At 40.0% G+C, this 20756-nt stretch overlaps 1 long non-coding RNA gene across 1 annotated transcript in view; it reads left to right on the top strand.

Annotated features, from left to right (window-relative positions):
* Nucleotides 1–19796, top strand: part of LOC101154436 (uncharacterized) — a 63905-nt gene extending 44109 nt beyond the window's left edge. Inside the window, exons 2-3 of the long non-coding RNA XR_176563.3 lie at nt 8352–8455; nt 17787–19796. This is a non-coding gene — a long non-coding RNA (uncharacterized lncRNA). The remainder of the gene's footprint in view (nt 1–8351; nt 8456–17786) is intronic.
* The last annotated feature ends 960 nt before the right edge of the window (nt 19797–20756 follow it).

Raw genomic sequence — 20756 nt, 5'->3', positions numbered from 1 at the left:
GTTTTTCTAGATAAATCTTGTTCTATATTTAATTTTTAAAATCTTTGTTGGGTTTTGGTGTTAAATGTGATGTTGGACTCCCAAAATGAATCAAAGAGTTTTCTATGTTTTTCTACTGGCTGAAATAGTTAAAATTATATTGGTTTTATATATTTTGAAAACATGAACCTATGTTGTCCTAAAGCCTTGTACAAGGGTAGACATTTAATCATCTTATTTTTCCATCATAATGGTTTATTCAAGTTTTCCATTTTGGGGGGTGGTTTTGGTAATAAACACTTATTTCTAGAAAATCATTCATTTACTAAAAGTTTAAAAAATATTTATGGTAGTATTTTCTTATAATATTTTTAATCATTCTGAATCTTGCATATATATTTTCCCTATTCTTTTTTTGTTTAATCAAACTTGTAAAAGGTTTTCCTGTTTTTGGAATTTTTACTTATCCTACTTTTGGTTATTTATATATTTTCTATAATTTTTTGTTATTTCATTAATCAGAGCATGTAATTTTTAAACTTTAAGTTCCAGAGTACATATGCAGGATGTGCAGGTTTGTTACACAGGTAAATGTGTGCCATGGTGGTTTGCTGTACCTATCAACCCATCACCAAGGTATTAAGCCCAGCACGCATTAGCTATTTTTCCTAATGTTCTCCCTCCCCTGACCTTACCTCTCGACAAGCCTCAGGGTGTGTTTTTCCCCTCTCTGTGTCCATGTGTTCTCACTGTTCAGCTCCCAGTTATCCATGAGAACAGGGCATGTAATTTTAATTGCTCTTTTCTAAATTCTATTTCAGTCTTAATAGGTTGTATGTTTCTAGGAATTTATTCATTTCTTCTAGGTTATATGATGTGTTTGTGTATAAATGCTTATAGTAGCCTATTATGATCCTTTGAATTTCTGTGTTACTGGTTATAATATTTCCTCTTTCAGTTTTGATTTTGACTCTTCTTTTAGTCTAGATAAAGGTTTGTCAATTTTGTTTATCTTTTCAAAAAAGAAACTCTTAGTTTTCTTGATCTCTTGTTTTTCTACTCTATCTTATTATTTTTGCTCTGATCTTTATTATTTCCTTCTTTTTAATAACTATGGGCTTAGTTTGTTCTTTGTTTACCCTGAGGTGTAAAGTTAGGTGAATTATTTAAGATCTTATTTTTCCCCCCATGTAGGCATTTATTGCTATAAACTTCCCTGCTAGAACACTTTTGCTGCATCTCATAAAGTTTGCTATATTGTATTTCCATTTTTGTTTGTCTCAAGATATTTTTAAATTTCTCTTTTGATTTCTTCTTTGACTCATTGGTTGTTAAGGAGCATGTTGTTTATTCTTTATCAAGTTGAGGAAGTTCCTCTCTATTCCTAGTTTATTGAGAGTTTTTATCACAAATTGGTGTTGGATTTTGTCAAATGCTTTTTCTGCATCTATTGATATCATCATGTGAGGAGTAGGTTGTTTAATTTCTACCTATTTGTGAGTATCACAGTTTTCGTCTTGTTATTTATTTCTAGTTTTGTACTATTGTGGTTGGAAAAGATGTATGATAGAGGTCAGTCTTAAATTTGTTGAGGCTTGCTTTGTGGCTGCTATCGTCAAAATTCATATGTTGAAACTTAATCCCCAATATGATAGTATCAGGAGGTGAGGCCTTTATGAGGTGATCAAGTCATGAGGGCTTTGCCCTCACGAATGGGGTTAGTGCTATTACGAAAAAAAAAAAAAAAGTTGAGGAGCTGCCTTCTCCTGCCATGTGAGGGTGTGGCAAGAGGAGCCGTCTGTGAAGCAAAGTGCAAGATTTCATCAGACACTGAATCTGCTGGGGACTTAATCTTGGAGTTTCCAGCCTCCAGAACTATAAGAAATACATTTCTATTATTTATAAATTAACCAATCTAAGGTATTCTGTTTAGCAGCCCGAATAATGGACTAAGACAGACGCCTAACGTGATCTATCCTAGATAATGCTCTCTGTGCATTCAGGAAGAATGTGTATTCTGCTTCTGAATGGAAAAAAACAAAATCAGGATCAGGCACGGTGGCGCATAAGGCCAGGAGTTTCAGACGTCTAGGCAACACAGCAAGATCCATTTGGTCCAAAGTATAGTTCAAGTCTAATGTTCGCTTATTGATTTTCTGTCTTGATGATCTACTGTTTGTTCTAAGTGGGGTGCTGAAGCCCCCTGCTATTATTGTATTGCTGCCTATTTCTCTCTTTGTGTCTGTTAATATTTGCCTTACATATTTTGGTTCTCTGGTGTTGGGCACATATATATTTACAGTTGTTAGTCCTCTTGATGAATTAACTCCTTTATCATTATATAATGATCTACTTTGTCTCTTTGTCAATTTTTGACTTAGTCTATTTTGTGTGATATAAATATGGCTACCTTGCTCTCTTTTGTTTTCTTTTTGCATGGAATATCTTTTTCACTTTAAGTTTACATGTGTCCTTAAAGCTGAAGTGAGTCTCTTGTAGGTAGCATATAGTTGAGGGGAGGGGGGTCTTCTTTTTTTTATTGTTGCTGTTTGTTTGATAGGGTCTCAATCTGTCACCCAGGTTGGAGTGCAGTGGTATGATCACAGCTTACTGTAACCGTGAACTCCTGGACTCAAGCAATTCTCTTGCCTCAGCCTCCCGGGTAGCTAGAGCTACAGGCATACACCACCATACCGGGCTAATTATTTTATTATTATTATTATTATTATTATTATTATTATTATTTTAGAGAAAGGGTCTCATTGTGTTGCCTAGACTGGTCTCAAACTCCTGGCTTCATGCGATCCTCCTGCCTTGGCCTCCCAAAGTGCTAAGATTACAGACATGAGCCACCTGGCTCTGTTTTTTGTTTTTTTTTTTTTAGTCCATTCAGCCACTGTATGTCTTTTGATTGGAGCATTTAATTAATTTACATTCAAGTTAATTAATGATAGGTAAGGACTTACTGTTCTCATTTTGTTAATTGCTTTCTGGCTCTTTTTTGTTTTTAAAAAGATGTTTTGTTCCTTTCTCCTTCTCTTGCTGTCTTCCTTTGTGATTTGATCGTTTTCTATAGCGGTGTGATTTCATTCTTTTCTCTTCATCTGCTGTGTATCTATTCTAGGTTTTTGCTTTGTGGTTATCATGAAGCCTGTATAAAACATATCATAGTTATAACAGTTAATTTTAAGCTGATGTCATCTTAACTTTGATTGCATATAAAAACTTAGCACTGTTACTCCCTTTCCCTCACATTTTATGTTTTTGCTGTCACAATTTACATCTTTTAATATTTTGTATGTATTAGCACATTATTGAAGCTATTATTTTTATTATTAATTTTTGTTTCTTTGAGACGGAGTCTTGCTCTGTCGCCCAGGCTGGAGTGCAGTGGTGCGATCTCGGCTTACTGCAAGCTCCGCCTCCATGGTTCCCGCCATTCTCCTGCCTCAGCCTCTGGAGTAGCTGGGACTACAGGTGTCCGTCACCACGCCTGGCTAATTTTTTGTATTTTTAGTAAAGACGGGGTTTCACTGTGTTAGCCAGGATGATCTCGATCTCCTGACCTCGTGATCTGCCCACCTCTGCCTCCCAAAGTGCTGGATTTACAGGCGTGAGCCACCGTGCCCAGCCGCTATTATTATTTTAATAGTTCTGTCTTTTAACCTTTTTACTAGGGTTATAAGTGATTTACACACCACCATTACAGTATTAGAGTATTCTGAATTTGACTATATACTCACTTTTACCAGTGAGTTTTCTATTTTCCTATGTTTTCATCTTACTAATTAGTGTTCTTTTGTCCCAGTTTGAAGAACTGCATTTAGCATTTTTTGTAAGGCAAGTCTAGCAGTGATGTACTTCCTGAGCTTCGTTTATCTTGGAAAGTCTTTATCTCTTCTTCATTTCTGAAGGACAGCTTTGCCAGATGTAATATTCTTGATTGACACTTATTTTCCTTTAAGCACTGTGACTATGTCATCCCACTGTCTCCTGACCTGCAAAGTTTCTGCTGAGAAATTTGCTGATATCCTTATGAGAGTTCCCTTGTATGTGAGGAATCGCTTTCCACTTCCTGCTTTCAAAATCTTTTTTTTTTTTTTGCCTTTGATTTTTGGCAGTTTGATTATAATATGATTTGGTAAAGAATTATTTGGATTGACCCTGATTGGAGACTTTTGAGCTTCATATATCTGGATGTCCATATGTCTCACCAGATATAGGAAGGTTTCAGCCGTTATTTTTTTCAGTAAACACTCTGCCCATTTCTTTATTCCTTCTTCTGAGACTTCTATAATGTGAATGGTAGTTCTTATGATGGTGTCATATAAATCTTATAGGCTCTCTTCATTCCTTTTCATTCTTTTTTCTTTTTCCTTCTTTGTCTGAATATTTTTTAGAGACCTGTCTTTGAGTTTACAGATTACTTGCCTAATCATATCTGCCATTGTCCCCTTCTATTGCAGTTTTTTCATTTTATTCATTGTTTTCTTCAATTCCAGAATTTTTGTTTTTTTAAAATGATTTCTATTTCTTTATTGAACTTGTTGTTTCATTTATTTATTGTTTTTTGATATTGTTGAGTTGCTTTGTTGTTGTTTTTTTTTTTTTACAGCTCTTTGAGTTTTCTTAAGAAATTATTTTGAAATCTTTTCAGGCAATTACAGATCTCCTTATCTTTGGAGTTGGTTATTCTGTTCTTTTGGTGGTGTCGTGTTTTCTTGATTTCTTTTTTTCCCTACCCTGTCCTCCTTTTCCTTGATTTTTCATGCTTCTCTACATTTTGTGTTGCTATCTTCACATTTGAAGGAGTAGTCACCTCTTCCAGTCTTTACTGACTGTCCTTGGGAGAGAAATGCCTCCACCAAACAGCCCAGCTGGGAATTTCAAGGCTCTCTTAGATGCTTTCTATGGATACCTCCACTGTACACCTCTTGTTCCCTCTAAGGGGATTTCTCTTCTCCTTCTCCTCCTTCTCCTTCTTCTTCGCCCAGGCTGGAGTGCAGTTGCATGAACTTGGGTCACTGCAACCTCTTCCTCCTGGGTTCAAGCAGTTCTTCTACCTCAGCCTCCCAAATAGCTGGGACTACAGGCATGTGCCACCGCAGCCAGCTAACTTTTGTATTTTTAGCAGAGATGGGGTTTCACCATTTTGGCCAAGCTGGTCTTGAACTCCTAACCTCAAGTGGTCCATATGTTATGGCCTCCCAAAGTGCTGGGATTACAGGTGTGAGACACTGCACCCAGCCCCTCTAAGGGGATTTCTTAAGGTTGTATACCTGCTCTTGACTCTGCAAAGCCAGGCCAGGTGCTCAGAGTCTCCTGTTTGTTTTTCCTAGAATGGTGTCTTGAAACCCTCAAATTGTGTGCATTCCTCCAATCTCACAAAATCGAACTGGCTCTTTTTGTAAGATGCTTGTAGTGCTGTCCACAGGGGCATGCTTGGGAGACTGGTCTGGGGAAGATGGGGTTGAGGGTAAGCAGTGTTTGGGGTGCCTGTGGGTCAGTTGGGAGGGGTCCACAAGCAAGGCATCCCAAGTGGCTCGTGGACGGGTGTCCTGATGGAGTCTGTGGATCTGCATCCTCTCTTCATAGGAACATGCTCTCCCAACCACTGAGCCATACAGTTCACCTCAGTATTCTTGCCGAGATGAGAAAGAAGTGGTCTTCATGAACTGTGTCCTGCATGGCTGGGGAAGCTGAACATTCACCACTATGCTCTCGCTTTCTCCCGTGGGAGAAACTGTGATCAAAGTGGACAACCCCTTTTTGTCACTGAGCTGTGCTGTCTTGGAGGGCAGATGACATGGACAGTGTTAACTGTTCTTGTTACCCTCTTCAGTGCACCTAGCCTCAGAGTTGTTGTGCCAATAGTGTGCTGAAACTTTTCCACTGGACTCTTCCCAAAGATACTCCTATCTGTTGGTAATTATTAAAGTTAATGCTTCTGTGGAGTGAGGCGTGGTGATGGTAGGAAGCTCTGATTCCACCATTTTGCTGATGTCAGTTTTAATTTCTAACTGTTCACCTTCGTTCTGACATTTTGGCCCTGGGCTCTGCTTGTCATTCTCATTCCCTGAGCTCTCATATGTACCAAGAACACGTCTCTTTCCTTCACTTCTGTAGCTAGCGTCAGAAAAACAAGAATCTATATGGATCATTGTGTTCGTGAGAGAGTCCCTGTTTTAGTGCTTAGTGCTTTTAGCCTTAAATTCCATCTTTTCTGGTAATATTGCTTCCTTTCCTCCTTTGTTTTTCACTGTGTTTTCCTGGTGTCTGCTTGTCCATCCCTTTATTTTTAACTTTTCTTTAGCATAAAGACTGATATGCTTAATCTTACATTTTACATTACTTTAAAATTTACATTCATAATTATTTTAATTATCAATTTCTATTTGTTTTTTCCTCATGTTTTTCTGATTTCATTGGATTACTATTCATTCTATTTTCCTTCTGTTTTCTCGTTAATTTAGATGTTTTATTGAAATTTTTGTTCCATTCTCTTTTCTTATGCTCATTAGACATCTATGTACTATTTTTTTTTTTTTTTTTGCAAGTGAGATTTCAGTGTTGCCTCCAGAAAGGCACATTATTCCTCCACCATGGTCTTCTTTTTCCTGTGTACCTTGACCCTGTAGGAGATGAGACTTCTAAAGTGATTCCTTTCCCTCTTTTCTCCTCATCACCCCTTCCCACTCTCTAAGGTGAGATCCTTGGAACATTTTTACGTCTCTTCTCCCTCTCCACCTATAACTCCTAGGTTTTCCTGGAATTCTCTAGGATTTTAGTCCCAGATGATTATTGGAATTTTCCTTGCTGTACGTCCCTCCTGTTTCCAAAGGACTTATGTAGCATTTACACTTCATAACCCCCAGTAGCCATGAATATCCACTTAACCTGTCTATATTGGGTTCGTTTTTCATCAGTATTGTGTTTCCTCTCATCTCCCTATATCTTGAAGTCTCAATCTAACTCTCTCTTTTGAAGATCTTTGCTTGATTATTTTCTTCAGATGGGAATTGCTGGTGGTATACTCTTCAAATTCTTTTGTGTTAACAGTTTCCTTCTTTTGCCCTGGTGGGTGAATACCATCTTGAATAAGTAGAGGATCATAAGTTGTTTTCAGCTTAGCTATTGGCAAATGTCATTTCCATTGTCTACTGGCTTCCAGTGTTGACAATAAGAAGTCAGATGCCAATTTTCCCCTTTGCAGATAATGTGTACTTTCTATTTATTAGCTTGTCAGCATTTTGTTCTGTTTTTGTTTTAAACTTTCAGGAATCTTACCAGGACATGCCCAAGTGAGTGTTTTCCTTTATCAATCAAGTCTAGAACTCTGGGAGTCATTTCAATCTCTAGACTCCAGGGTCTCTTCAGTTTAGGAATAATTTTTTGTATTACTTTATAATTATTCCCTCTCCTTTGTTTCCTTTTTTCCTGAAATTTGTATCATTGCTCATGGTAGGTCTCCTGGATCCAGCCCCAAGTCTCATCTTTCCTCTTATTTGTCCACCATTTTGCTTGATCCATATGGTGAGAATTTTTTCCAATATATTTCTAGTCACTAGTTCATATCTCTCCAATGACCATTCTCTCTTTAACTCATCTACCAAATTGTTCAATGGAACAGCTGCCAGATAAAGTGCAGAACAACTAATTAAATGTGAATCTCAAACAAACATTGAAATTTTTAGTGTAAGTATGTTGACTATAGCATGGGACATAATATACTAAAATTATTTACTATTTATGTGAAATTCAAATTTAATGGGGTGTCTTGTAGTTGTTTGTATGTAGTTGCTTTAATTCTGGCAACCGTATTCAATGGAGAAATCATATGTCTGAGGTCCAGACATTCTTTTTGTGTATGCATTTGATTCTCCTTAAGTGTCCTTGTTTATTTGCTTGGTTCTTTGTTGTTTTTAAAATCTTCAGTTCACTGGCCAGGTGTTTTGTTTGTTTGGGTTGGTCTTTCTCTGTTTGGATGCTGAGTTTCCCTTACTATGTTATGTTAAAAACAGTCAGAGATCTGCTTGTCATGGGACCCCAAGTGGAGGCTGACCTCTGACTGGTAGAAGATAAAGGAATTTTTCCCATAGCGGGAAGGGGGAGGGTATATAGTAGAAGGTGGACAGCAGTCCCATGCTGAGGGCCTAAGAAGAGCCCCTCTGTGCCAAAGTGTCTTTGTGCTCTTCTAGCTTCACAGATGCAAAAGATTAAGTTTATATGTTCGGTGTCTTTGTGGCCTCTAAGAGCCATGGATCCCACACATACTCAGATAGGATTGATACTGTCTCTCACCTCAGGAGTCCTTGTACTACCACAGATCACACTGTTTTTGCAAATCTGTCATTAGCAATCTCTGCTTCCAGGTTTTCAGGTGCTGGTTCCATGGCTCTTCCTGAACTCAAAATAAGGAAACTCCATAGACATTGTCCACTGGAACTCGTTCCCATCTACCCTCCACTCTTCCCAGGTGAGAAACCAACCATCTCAGGAAAGGAACCAGGCAGGAGTCGGATGGGAAGATGGACACTGAAGGTATCAAAATACCCAAAAGATGCAAATTGCTAAAGGAAACAACAATCAGATTAGGTGTGGTGAAAGACCTGGAAAAAAATTCGAAAAAAAAATTAAAGTGTAAGAGGATTCTGCTCTTGGAATATATCACAGTTGTCTTTATGTTCTCACTTCATTTAAACCAACCGAAACTGAAATCAGAAAGGAGGCATATGAATGTGATCTATGCAGAGAAGATAACAAGGATGCTGTGTAGCTAGAGCCACACATGGCTTGGGATGAGTGTATTACAACAGGCATAGAACATTTCATTATCTTGGAGGGTTCTACTGGACAGTACTACAATTAGTTGTCTATACTCACAGAGAGGTCCTTGCCTCTCCATTACAAACACTGGCTAACCAATCTGAATGTTTGTATCTTGAGGTAAAATGATATTTTTCTTTTTTCTTTCTCTTTTTTTTTTTTGAGACAGTCTCGCTCTGTCACCCAGGCTGGAGTGCAGTGGCACGATCTCGGCTTACTGCAACCTCTGCCTCCTGGGTTCATGCCATTCTCCTGCCTCAGCCTCCCGAGTAGCTGGGACTACAGGCGCCCACCACCATGCCTGGCTAATTTTTTTGTATGTTTTTCGTAGAGACGGAGTTTCACTGTGTTAGCCAGGATGGTCTCGATCTCCTGACCTTGTGATCCACCTGCCTCGGCCTCCCAAAGTGCTGGGATTACAGGCGTGAGCAACTGCGCCTGGCCAAAATGATATTTTTCATACATGTATTGTTTTAATGTGGCACTTGAACCTGGTGGACATCATGCTGAATGAAATAAGTCAGGCTCGGAAACACAAATATCACATCATCTCACTTATAGGTAGAATTTTGAAAAATCAAATTCATAGAAGTAGAGAGTAGAAGGGTGGTACTGGAGACTGGCTGGGGGAAGGAGAAGAAGAAATGAAGAGATATTGGTGCAAGTGTACAAAGTTTCAGTCATACAAGACCAATATGCTTTTGAGATTTATTGCATGACATAATGACTATAGTTAATAAAAATGATTTGTATATTTCAAAATTGCCGAGAGAGTAAATTTAAATGTCTTACCACAAACATGATAATTAATTGAGGTAATGGATATATTAATTATCTTGCTCTAATCACTTCATATTGAATAAGTGTATCAAAACTTATAGTGTACCCCATAAATATATACAATTATGAGTTGCCATTTTAAAATATTATGAATTTAGGCCAGGCACAGTGGCTCATGCCTGTAATCCCAACACTATGGGAGGCTGAGACAGGAGGATCACTTGAAGTCAGGAGTTCAAGATCAACCTGGCCAAGGTGGTGAAACCCTGTCTCTACTAAAAATACAAAAATTAGCTGGGCGTGGTGGTGCATGCCTGGAATCCCAGCTACTCAGGAGACTGAGGCAGGATAATCATTCAAACTTGGAAGGTGGAGGTCGCAGTGATCTGGGAGATTGTACCACTGCACTCCAGCCAGGGCGACAGTGAGACTCCATCTCAAAAAAAAAAGATTATTAATTTAAAAATATTTTAAGTGATCAGCTGTTACTCTACCCCAATCTCATTGGAGAATAAGATTCTACTGCGGTTCTAAGTCATTGTGTGCTGAGTAAAGTGGTTAACTAGTGATTTGAAAGAATACAGGAGAGAGGGTAGGAGAGTGAGTAACAGGTGGAGCCTCTGTTTTCTTTACAGAAAAAAGTAAACAACTCTCTGTTTAGTTAGAGAGCACTTAATTTTAGGATGGGCTTCACTGGAGGGTAAATGGCTCATTACCCACCTCCATGATTCTGGAAGCGAAGGCACTTGTAGCTCCACCATTAGCCAGCTGGATAACAGGCCCATGTCTGTCCTGGCCAAGCCTGTTTTGCTGTCTGGTTGCTTCGGCCAAGAAGCCTTCCCAGAACCACACCCTCCTTCCTCATGCCTGTGCTTTCTGTGTTGTATTTCTTTGTATTTTCTTTTTGCTTATAATTTTCTCCCCCCACTGTAAGCCCCATGAGGACAAGGAACATGAATGGTTTTGCTCACTGCCGTGTCTTCCGTACCTAGTAGGTAACAGAACATCAATAAATATTAGTTGAATGGAAGATTAGATCAACAAAATGGTGAGTTCCTGATGATCATAGGTATGTGCCACCTGGGTTCTATTCCATTAAGGAATGGGAGATTGGCTGCCGGAGGCAAGAACGTGTTTCATTTACATTTACGCATTTGACCCTGAAAAATGTCACCAGATTTTACAAGTTATTTACAATGGTGTCTTGGAATGACTGCAGGCTCATAAATAACCAGGAAAGATAAGGCTGAAAAAAAAAAACAGTCGAAGAATCAGTTGCTTGTTTTAAAAACTCATTTCACAATGCGTTATTTTCTTACCAAAGAGGCAGGAAGCTCAATGTCTATAGAACTTTAAAGTAAGCATTTCCCTTTAAAATGAAGACACACTCTTAAACCTCTCTGTGAACCAATCTCTCCATAAAAATTTATGATGTATTTGAATTAGAGCGTGCTAATTTAAGTGTGATGCACAAAGAGCACTGCAAAGGAAAAAACAAACCTTAATTTTATTTAATCTCAAATAATAACTAATAATTGCACAAGAAATAATCAGGATCTTTGAAAATATAAGCAGTCATTTACATTGCCATTGGTAGCTTAAATGTGTAGCCCAGCAATCAGAACAAGGAGTCAAAGTTTGTTTTCAAGGATCTGAAATAAAAAGGCAAATAGCAAAGCATGTGCCCAAACAGCCGGCTTGGAGTAACTCCCTGTCCCAGGATGCTCAATGCCTTTGTAAAAGAAATATCAATCGGGAATGTTCTTCTAACATAAATAAGCTAGAGGAAATATCTTGATTTTTAGAACCGATAGGATTTCAAAACAGGAAAATCTTCAAAGCTGATGCATTTTTTTTGAAAGAACAAGATAGTTCTTCCCAAGGCAGCATTCGTGCCCTGGAACGAGCTGAGCAATCCTCCTGCTGACGTTTCCCCTTGTTCTGAAAGGCTTAATGGTGACTAGCATGCCATTTCTCATGCGTCTTGAGTCAGTGTGGTGTTCTGAGTTTTATTAGGTTGGTGCAAAAGTAATTGCAGTTTTGCCATTAAAAGTAATGACAGGCCGGGTGCAGTGGCTCACGCCTGTAATCCCAGCCCTTTTTGGAGGCTGAGGCAGGTGGATCATGAGGTCAAGAGATTGAGACCATCCTGGCCAACATGGTAAAACCCCGTCTCTACTAAAAATACAAAAATTAGCTGGTGTGGTGGTGCGTGCCTGTAATCCCAGCTTCTCAGGAGGCTGAGCAGGAGAATTGATTTTACCAAGGAGGCAGAGGTTGCAGTGAGCTGAGATCATGCCACTGCACTCCAGCCTGGCGACAGAGCAAGACTCTGTCTCAAAAAAAGAAAAAAAAAAAAGACAAAAACTGCAACTACTTTTGCACCAACCTAATAGTTCCTAACTAAACTCTATATTCTTTACAAATACTTCATCTTGAGTGATAACAATAGACACTGGGGACTCCTAGAGGGAGAAAGGAGGAGGGGGCAAGGGTTGAAAAATGAACTGTTGTGTACTCTGCTCACTACCCGGGTGACAGGATGTTTCTTAACCCAAACGTCAGCATCATGCAACATACTCACATAACAAACCCGCACGTGTTCCCCCCTGAATCTAAAATAAAAGCAGAAATTATATGAAAAAATGGGGTGGGAGTTGGAATGAACTTTAGATATGTAATAAATTTGTTTGAAAACTGTTAATTTCTCATGCTTTCATTAAATAATAATTTTCCTCAAGAAACCGCAAATTCTCCGCCTCAGGAATGAAAAGTGCATTTAAATTTCAAGAAGGTATGGGCATGAGAACCTTGCAGTTTTCTAATTTGTGGAGACAAAATAATTTTTATAACACCAAGCAGAGGTTTCTTCTACAAACCCCTTGTAATTCCTTTCTGAGCTCTCTTCCTTCTAGAATCTTGGGGCATCTGAAAAACTCAAAGCTATGTAAACACAACATATTGGTTGTTGGAGACAGGATAGCTTCTTGTCTTCTTTCCCTTGTGATATGGTTTGGCTGTGTCCCCATCCAACTCTCAACTTGAATGGCATCTTCCAGAATTCCCATGTGTTGTAGGAGGGACTCAGGGGGAGGTAACTGAATCATGGGGGCTGGTCTTTCCCCTACTATTCTCCTTATAATTAATAAGCCTCACAAGATCTGATGGGTTTATCAGGGGTTTCCGCTTTTGCTTCTTCCTCATTTTCTCTTGCTGCTGCCATTTTCGCCTCCCGCCATGATTCTGAGGCCTCCCCTGCTATGTGGAACTGTAAGTCCAGTTAAACCTCGTTTTCTTCCCAGTCTCAGGTATGTCTTTATCAGCAGCATGGAACGGACTAATACACCTTGTTTTCTCACTGTGGGGTTGTAAACATTTGTAAATATGGCCACCTTAGAACAGACGTTGAGTGGAAATAAGAATTGTAGGGTAGCACTGAAGCCAGTTGCCTTGTGTAGGACCATGTTCTCTGTTTTCACGCCTTTTCTTGTCCTCCTCTTAAAAGATGTCTCCTTCTAGTATTGTACCAGACTACCTTAGTCTTCTGATTTTCCTTTCTATCCAAGCTTATTTTTATAAAGGATGGGATCAATTTATTGATGTGATTGAGATGGACCCTCCTTCTAGCGGCAAGGCATTCTAATGGAATATTAAAATTATAAAGATGACTCCCCCAGACCCAGAAAAAACAAATCCTTGGCCTTGAACAGTCCTGTTAGAACCAATTCTGTAGGGAAGTTTGTGAAAGTAACTTGCAAAGCTACTCAATATGGATATTAAACAGCCTAGTTTTTCCTAATTGTGCCTCATTTCAACTGTGTCCTCTGGGTACTACTGGCTTCCCAGTGGTTGGGTTGAGTATAAGCCCCCAAATATGAGTAAAGAAGAAAAAGTTAATTCAATCACCAAGTCTTGCTAGCATATTAAAAATTGGATAGATGAATGTTCAATCCTATGTTTTGGCTTTGGCCAGCCAGACGAGGTCAATTTTTAGATTTGAACTGCTTAGAATTCTTCAGGCAAGTATTGATGGAGCACTTCTTGGACAGTTAGAACTTTACCAGGTTCACAGGAGAGCTCAGATGAAGCGAACACCTCATCCACACTGGTTTCCTTTGGAGAGCTTTACTGTTGAGAGGTGGTTTTCATAGCTGCAAAATGACAAGTGCAAGTTGAGTAGATCAGTGTTTATCAACCAGGTGCCACATTGTGCCCCAGGAGACATTTGACAATGATGGGGTGTTACTGGCATCTAGTAGACAGAGGTCAGGGATGCTGCTTAACATCTTACAATGCACAGGACAGTTGCCACAGCAAAGCATTACCCAGACCCAAATGCCAATAGTGCCAAGGTTGAGAAGCCCTGCAGTAGAGAATGCTGAATGTCACAACCAGGGAAGCAAAATCTGTCAGTGGTGAAAGGGATGTGTATGGCACTTAGAGTAGAATCACAGCCAGAGTCAGGACACAGGTAGATTTTGGAGAACTGGAAGTGAGGACCAAAACCAGGGGAAAAGTGAGAGAAGCCAAGACCGTGGCTATGATCCAGGTTGCAATACCTGAAGCTTCCTTGTCTTGTAAGGTGGGGTACTGGACTTGCCTAATTTCTAGGCATAGAGTTGGGGCTTGTAACAATGGTGGGAGATGGGCAGTGCTTTAGGAATGTAGCTGACCACTGCATGGGTGCTAACTAGCCCAGGGATCTTAAAGAATTTGTGTAGGCCATGAGGATCCACTCCAGCCACTGAATAGTCATAGAATTGAATCTAGGACATCACCGTATGCTACTACCATGCAGTTTTATCCCTTCTAAGAATCCAAATGCCCTAGTTTAATTTGTAAATTTTTGTTTTGTTTATTTTCACTAAAGCAACATGTTAGTGGACTGCGGAGGGAAGTGAATTCATGGCTGTTCCTCATCTTGATATCTTTTAATAGGATCATGAGGCAGTGTGGCAGGAAGAAAACGTTGTATTCAGTTAAAAAAAAAACAAAGAGAATCTGCCTTTTAAGAGAGGAAGAGTATGGCTATCAGAAGTGAATGGCTCTTTGATGGAGTAAAATACTTTGATGAGACTTTGTGGTTCATGAAGATGCCTCTGTCTTGCTTTTTTGACTACTTCTAGGCAAAACCTAGATTTGTAAGGGTAAGTGAGAGAGCTCAACTGCTTCAGCTTAGAAAATAAGGATTTTGACTGTTTGCGGGCAGCCCAAGAATGAGGAAACTGAATGTGGGCAGCCCAAGAATGAGGGGCCCAGTGTGTGAGAATTGGATCCCAGAAATATGGCCATAGGCAGCCTCTGGGGAGAAACCAAGGCCATGAGAAGTTCCCCATGAAGGAGACATTATGGGACGTGTGTGAAAATGACACAGTTTTAAATTAGGTGCGTTCTGGCTGTGAAGGAATGGTTGTAAAGAAACCACTTCTATTATCCCTAAAAGCCTCAGTAAACGTTTGCCACACAATGTAACAGCTTTGGGATAGTTGCTGGGGAAGAGGGAAGGAGGCTGAGTGGGGTTCAGAAGCAGCAGGGAAGAGAGGTGACCCACAGGAGGGTAAGCCCTCCTCCATCCACTCCTCCTTCCCATTCCCACTCTCTGAGGCACTGGAAAGGTCACAGGACCTCTCCTAGTACATGAGATGGGAGCTCGACACATTTTATTTGGAGAATAAAAGAAAATATGCCGTCATCAAACTAGAGCGTGTTGGGGGGCATCTGGTTTACAGAACTAAGTCAAGGAGAAGAACTCTCAAGCAATGGTGACATCTGCCAGCTCTGCAAAGTGGGCCCTGCCTTGTCACACAAGTCTCCTTGGGCAAATGTTTTCTATGTAGACTTTAGAAACTTTCCTGTGACTTTCTCAAGGTCTTTTGGTGACACATGCAGCTTGAAGCTTTTGCAAGGGGCTGGAGTCTAATCTCTTCTTGCCCAGCTTGGCTGCAGGAGAAGAAGGGAGATATGTTAGGAGTTGGCTTTGACTGAGGTGGTGTAGCCTGGGGTTGCAAGGGCTGTTGCCAAGGCTTTCTGGTGGCATCACATGCTTCAGGAGTTGGATGAATTTTCTGTCATCTTTTGGACTCTGTTGCTTCGAGATCGCTTGTTTTGTTGCATTGCAAAGATCATGTTAGCTGTGTCTCCTTGCCGTTCTGAGAGTGCCTGGCTGCTAAACACAGTCCAAGAACTGTTGAAGAGGCCTCTTGCCAAAGGTGACAAGTTGAAGATGCCAAGGCGTTTGCTGCAGTCATTTTTCTTGCCCAATCTTTATCATCTTCCATTAGTCAGGAGTATTAATGGACAGTCCTGGAGTGTCCAAGTGGCAATAATCCATCTTTTCCCCAATCCTACCAAGGGTGTTTCAATGCAGCCGTTGGAATAGTAATGTTTGTGCATTATTGCTGTTCTCAGGGTACTGTAAACTTCTCCCCCTCCTGGACCTTTGCTCACTAAATCAGCCCTAACCCTTTCTCTTCAGTCTCTTTCTCTTGACTTTCGCCTAGATCTTGCCCCTAGACCATCACTCAGCTGGTTCCTCTTCATTGCCTCCATCTTAGTTCAAATGTTTCTTCTTTGGAGAGTTTGGAGTTTGGCTCCCCCTCTTCTCTGCCATTCTATAGTAGGTTTTTTTTTTCTTAAAATAGTGCATATCATCTGGGTGCGGTGGCTCATGCCTATAATCCCAGCACTTTGGGAGGCTGAGGGGGTGGATCACGAGGTTAGTAGATAAAGACTATCCTGGCCAACATGGTAAAACCCTGTCTCTACTAAAAATACAAAAAAATTACCTGGGTTTGGTGATGCGTGCCTGTAATCCCAGCTACTCGGGAGGCTGAGGCATGAGAATCGCTTGGAGCCAGGAGGCAGAGGTTGCAGTGAGCAGAGATCATGCCACTGCACTCCAGTCTGGTGACAGAGTGAGACTCCGTCTCAAAAAAAAAAAAAAAAAAAAAAAAAAGTGCATATCACTACCTGTATTGGCTTGTTTAATGGCTTACTTAGTGTCTTAGTCTGTTGTGTTGCTATAAAGGAATACCTGAGGTTGGGTAATTTATAAAGAAAAGAAGTTTATTTGGCTCATGGTTCTGCAGGCTGTCCATGAAGCATGGCCAGCATTTGCTTCTGGTGAGGGCCTCAGGGAGCTTCCAGTTATGGCGGAAGGCGAAGGGGAGCTGCATCACATGGCGACAGGAAAGAACAGAGAGGAGGAGGTGCTAGGCTTTTTCTTAGTACCCAGATCTTGCCTGAACTAATAGAGTAAGAACTCAATCATAGGTATGGCACCAAGACATTCATGCATGATCTGCCCCATGGTCCAAAAACCTCCACTAGGCCTCACCTCCAATACTGAGGATCAGATTTCAACGTGAGATTTGCAAGGACAAATACCCAAACTGTATCACTTGCTTATTATCTTTCTCCCTCTACTAGAATATAAGCTCAAGAATGACCAGGATTGCATCCGACATGCTCACCATCATATCCTTCCCATGTACAACTGTACCCTGCACACAATAGGTTCTCAAGAAATATTCATGTAATAAGTGAATAATTGAATGAATGAATAAGTGAAACTTCTCTTTACAACAAGCAAATGTAATAGCCCTTTCTAAGCTCTCATCCTCCTCATTGTCCTTGGTGGATTCCCACCACACTCAGAATTCCTTTTCACCTTTCCATGCATATGAGGCCCCACCTAATCAGGTGCTGGTCTTCTTAGCGTTCTGTCTCCTACCACTTTTTGTCTTGCTTCGGGAACTCCACTGTCTTTTCTGTTATAGGAACATGCTAAGTTATTCTTCATGGTCAAGAACACAAGCTCTGAACCCAGCCGAATCTGTTTTTGAACTCAAGTTCCACTTATTGCTAGCTGTGTGATATTGGGAAATTCTTTATGTTCTGTAACCCTCACCTCCCTCATCTGTAAAATGGAAGTAATGATAGTACCTGTCTCATATGTGGCAACTACATGGGGCAGCACACTCAAGGAATGAAGGAAGTTTCAGTGAATGTCAACTTTATAAAGAGAGTGTTGAGGCAGCCCAGTGCAGCAGTTTGGGAGCCAGGAACAGCATGTGGGCGGGAGTGTGGCTGCAGGACAGGAGGTCAAAGATACGGGTTGAGGGTGGAATAGGAAGACCCTGGAACGTCATCCTGGGAGCTTGAGATTTTATTCTACATTTCTCTTGTTCTTAACTATTTAGGGTGATGGATCTCTGCAGTGAGTGGAAGAGTTCCTCATGGCCCCCAAGGTTATATCCATCTAGAACTTCAGCACGTAATTTCATTTGGAAATAGTGCCTCTGCAGATATAAGTTAGGTAAAACTGGAGATGAGATCATACTGCATTAGGATGGGATCTATATCCAATGAAAATGTCTTCATAAAAAACAGGAAAGAACCCATAGAAACACAAGGAAGAAGGTCATGTGAAGATGGAGGCAGAGATTGGAGGGATGCAGCCACCGGCCCAGGAATGCCAGCAGCCACCCAGAAGCTGGAAGGAAATGAGGGATTCTCTCCTAGAACCTTTAGAGAGAACATGGTCCTGTGAACAGCTTGATTTTGGACTTGCCCATAGCTTGTATACTCTTACTTTGGATACAATTTTATCCAAACTTGGCTAAACAGTTTCTCAGCCTATGGAAAATTTAAAATGGAGAAGATTCAACTCGATTCTTACAGATTCAAAGCAAGAAAATGATGGGAACATAGGAGGAGACCAAGAAAGCCTATAAAAAGCAAAAATATGAAGTGAACATTGTGGTAGCTTTAAGACGTTTAGTGTAGCTGCAGGCACCCTATACACATGAAAATCCCCAAATCACAGTGTAGTGTGATATTTGACATTCGTGATCATCTAGAGATGTACAGAAAAGGTGAATCTATGTTCTGTATATTCTGCCTAAGGCAAAGAAATGTTTAGCTCCCTTTAAAATAGTTCCATAATTTTTTCTAAAAAGCTTTGCTTGAAAACTGTAAGCTTCCCATATCTGGAGCATTTCACTTTAAATATTTGGATAAATATGTTATCTTCTTACTTGGACATTTCATGTGTTTAGGGATTGTCTTCTAAATTCTTCCTAATTCATATAGCTGCTAACACTTCCTGCAGAGCTAAACCATTACAGATATGAAATAAAGACCTATTGATTTGACTTACTTTTACTTGTAAAACCTTCTGAGTGTTATAACCTCATTTAATCTTTCAGCTTTTACAGTTTCAAGAGTTTGTGTCACAATTAGAAGAATTCACCTGCACCTCCAAGTGACAGCGGTTGCTCTGGTTGGTGGGTGATCTCAGGAGGCTTGAGAATTGCTTTGTCTGTGAGGGAAGTAAGACACTTTCAGAGCCCCACTTTAGAAGGTGTGAACTGGCTAGATAATGAACCCCAGGGCTAACGCTGCTATAGCAGTGGGAAGGAGGAGATGGGTTTTCAGTTTGGACCTCAAACATCAATACCCTCCTGGTATGGGGAGGAACAGAGTCCCTCCTTTACTTCTCCATTAGAAAGAATGAGATGGCAAGACAATGCAACAGGCAAAGTGAACAGAGATGCAAGACAAAATTCAGGTGAGAGAGCCGGAGCATCACTCAGCCATTCCTGACATGTAAAACAGGCAACTAGAAATTTGCAGAAAGGAAGCGAAGTCTCCATAAAGATGTTTTTAAAGTGAGCTTGAAGTATTTGGAGACAATTCAGTGTTACATAAAATCTGCAAATCTCTGGATAAAGAAGCAGAGATCCCAGCATGGGACAAATGGAGCCTCAAAAGTGGGAAGAAGACAGAGAAGACCAGGGCAGAATGCATCTCTTCCTTTCTCTTGGCTTTCCTGGATAAGGACTGCATCATTCCTGTGGAAGGACAGGCCATCAGCTCCGAAACACTGTATGTATTTTCCAGTATATACTGCTAGCTGTGTGATGTTGGGAAAATTCGTTACCCTGTCTAACCCCCACTTCCCTCATCTGTAAAATGGAAATAATGATAGTACCTACTTATCTCATAGGTGGCAACTACAAGGGGCAGCACACTCAGGGAATTAAGGAAGTTTCAGTGAACATCAACTTTATGAACACAGTGTTCATAAAGGCAGGTCAGTGCAGTGGTTTGGGAGCCAGGAGCAGCACGTGGGCCGGAGTGTGCCTGCAGGAGACAAGGTCAGAGATGTTGCTAATAATGGAGAATAAAGGATGCATTCTCATTACTGACCTTGGAGTCGTTCATTCATTCACAGAATGTGTTTTGTCAGCTTACTAAAACACTAAGTTAAATAATCCCAGGTTTTGTTTATTATAGATACTAAGACTTAGTGGACCCAAGGTTAATGACATCCAGAGTAGACAAACATCAAGTGTGTACTGCTTCTGTGCCAAGCGTCCTTCATCTAGATGTCCATGGATCATATTTGGGAGGAATGAGGAGTTCCTGGAAATTTATACGAAATTCAGTGTAGTTGCAAGTGTGCACTTTCATGGCCAGCCAACCGATAGCTTTCACTATGTTTTCCAGGATCTGTGATCCTAGTAGGGATAAACAACACAGCCTTTTAGAATACTGTCTTAAAATTTTATTATTGCCATAGTACATAAATAATATGATACTGAAGTTGTCAAAAATGCATATGAACAAAACGAAAAATTATTAATGCCAAAGACTAGTTATTCCTACAGATGTTAAATATTAAAAATTGTATATGTATAAAAATATGCACACACAACTAAAATACACATTAAATATATATACAATCATGCAGTGCTTGACAACAGGGATATGTTCTGAGAAATGTGTCATTGGATTATTTCATCAATGTGCAATTATCAGTGTACAGTATTTACACAAACCTAGATAGCATATATAGAGTTTTATTTATCAACATTTCTTCACATGGAAAAACAACTGTTTCAGCACGATTACTGAATATCAATCATTTCCCCTATTTGATCTGTGGTGCCAATATCAAGTACCACATAACAGGTTTCTATATATGCTCCATAGTAATCTTATGGGACTACCATAATACATGCAGTCTGCTGTTGGCTGAAATGTCATTATGTAGCTCATCACATGTTATATATACTATATATTCTTAGAAAAAATAATGGTATACAACAAAATATTGGTCAACTGTTTTCCCATCTTGAAAAACATGCATGCCTTTTCTTATAAAT

The sequence above is a fragment of the Gorilla gorilla genome, chromosome 18, assembly GCF_029281585.2.
Source record: "Gorilla gorilla gorilla isolate KB3781 chromosome 18, NHGRI_mGorGor1-v2.1_pri, whole genome shotgun sequence".
Lineage (NCBI taxonomy): Eukaryota > Metazoa > Chordata > Mammalia > Primates > Hominidae > Gorilla > Gorilla gorilla.
Note: the sequence above shows the minus strand (reverse complement) of the source record. Positions and strands in the feature narration are given on the sequence as shown.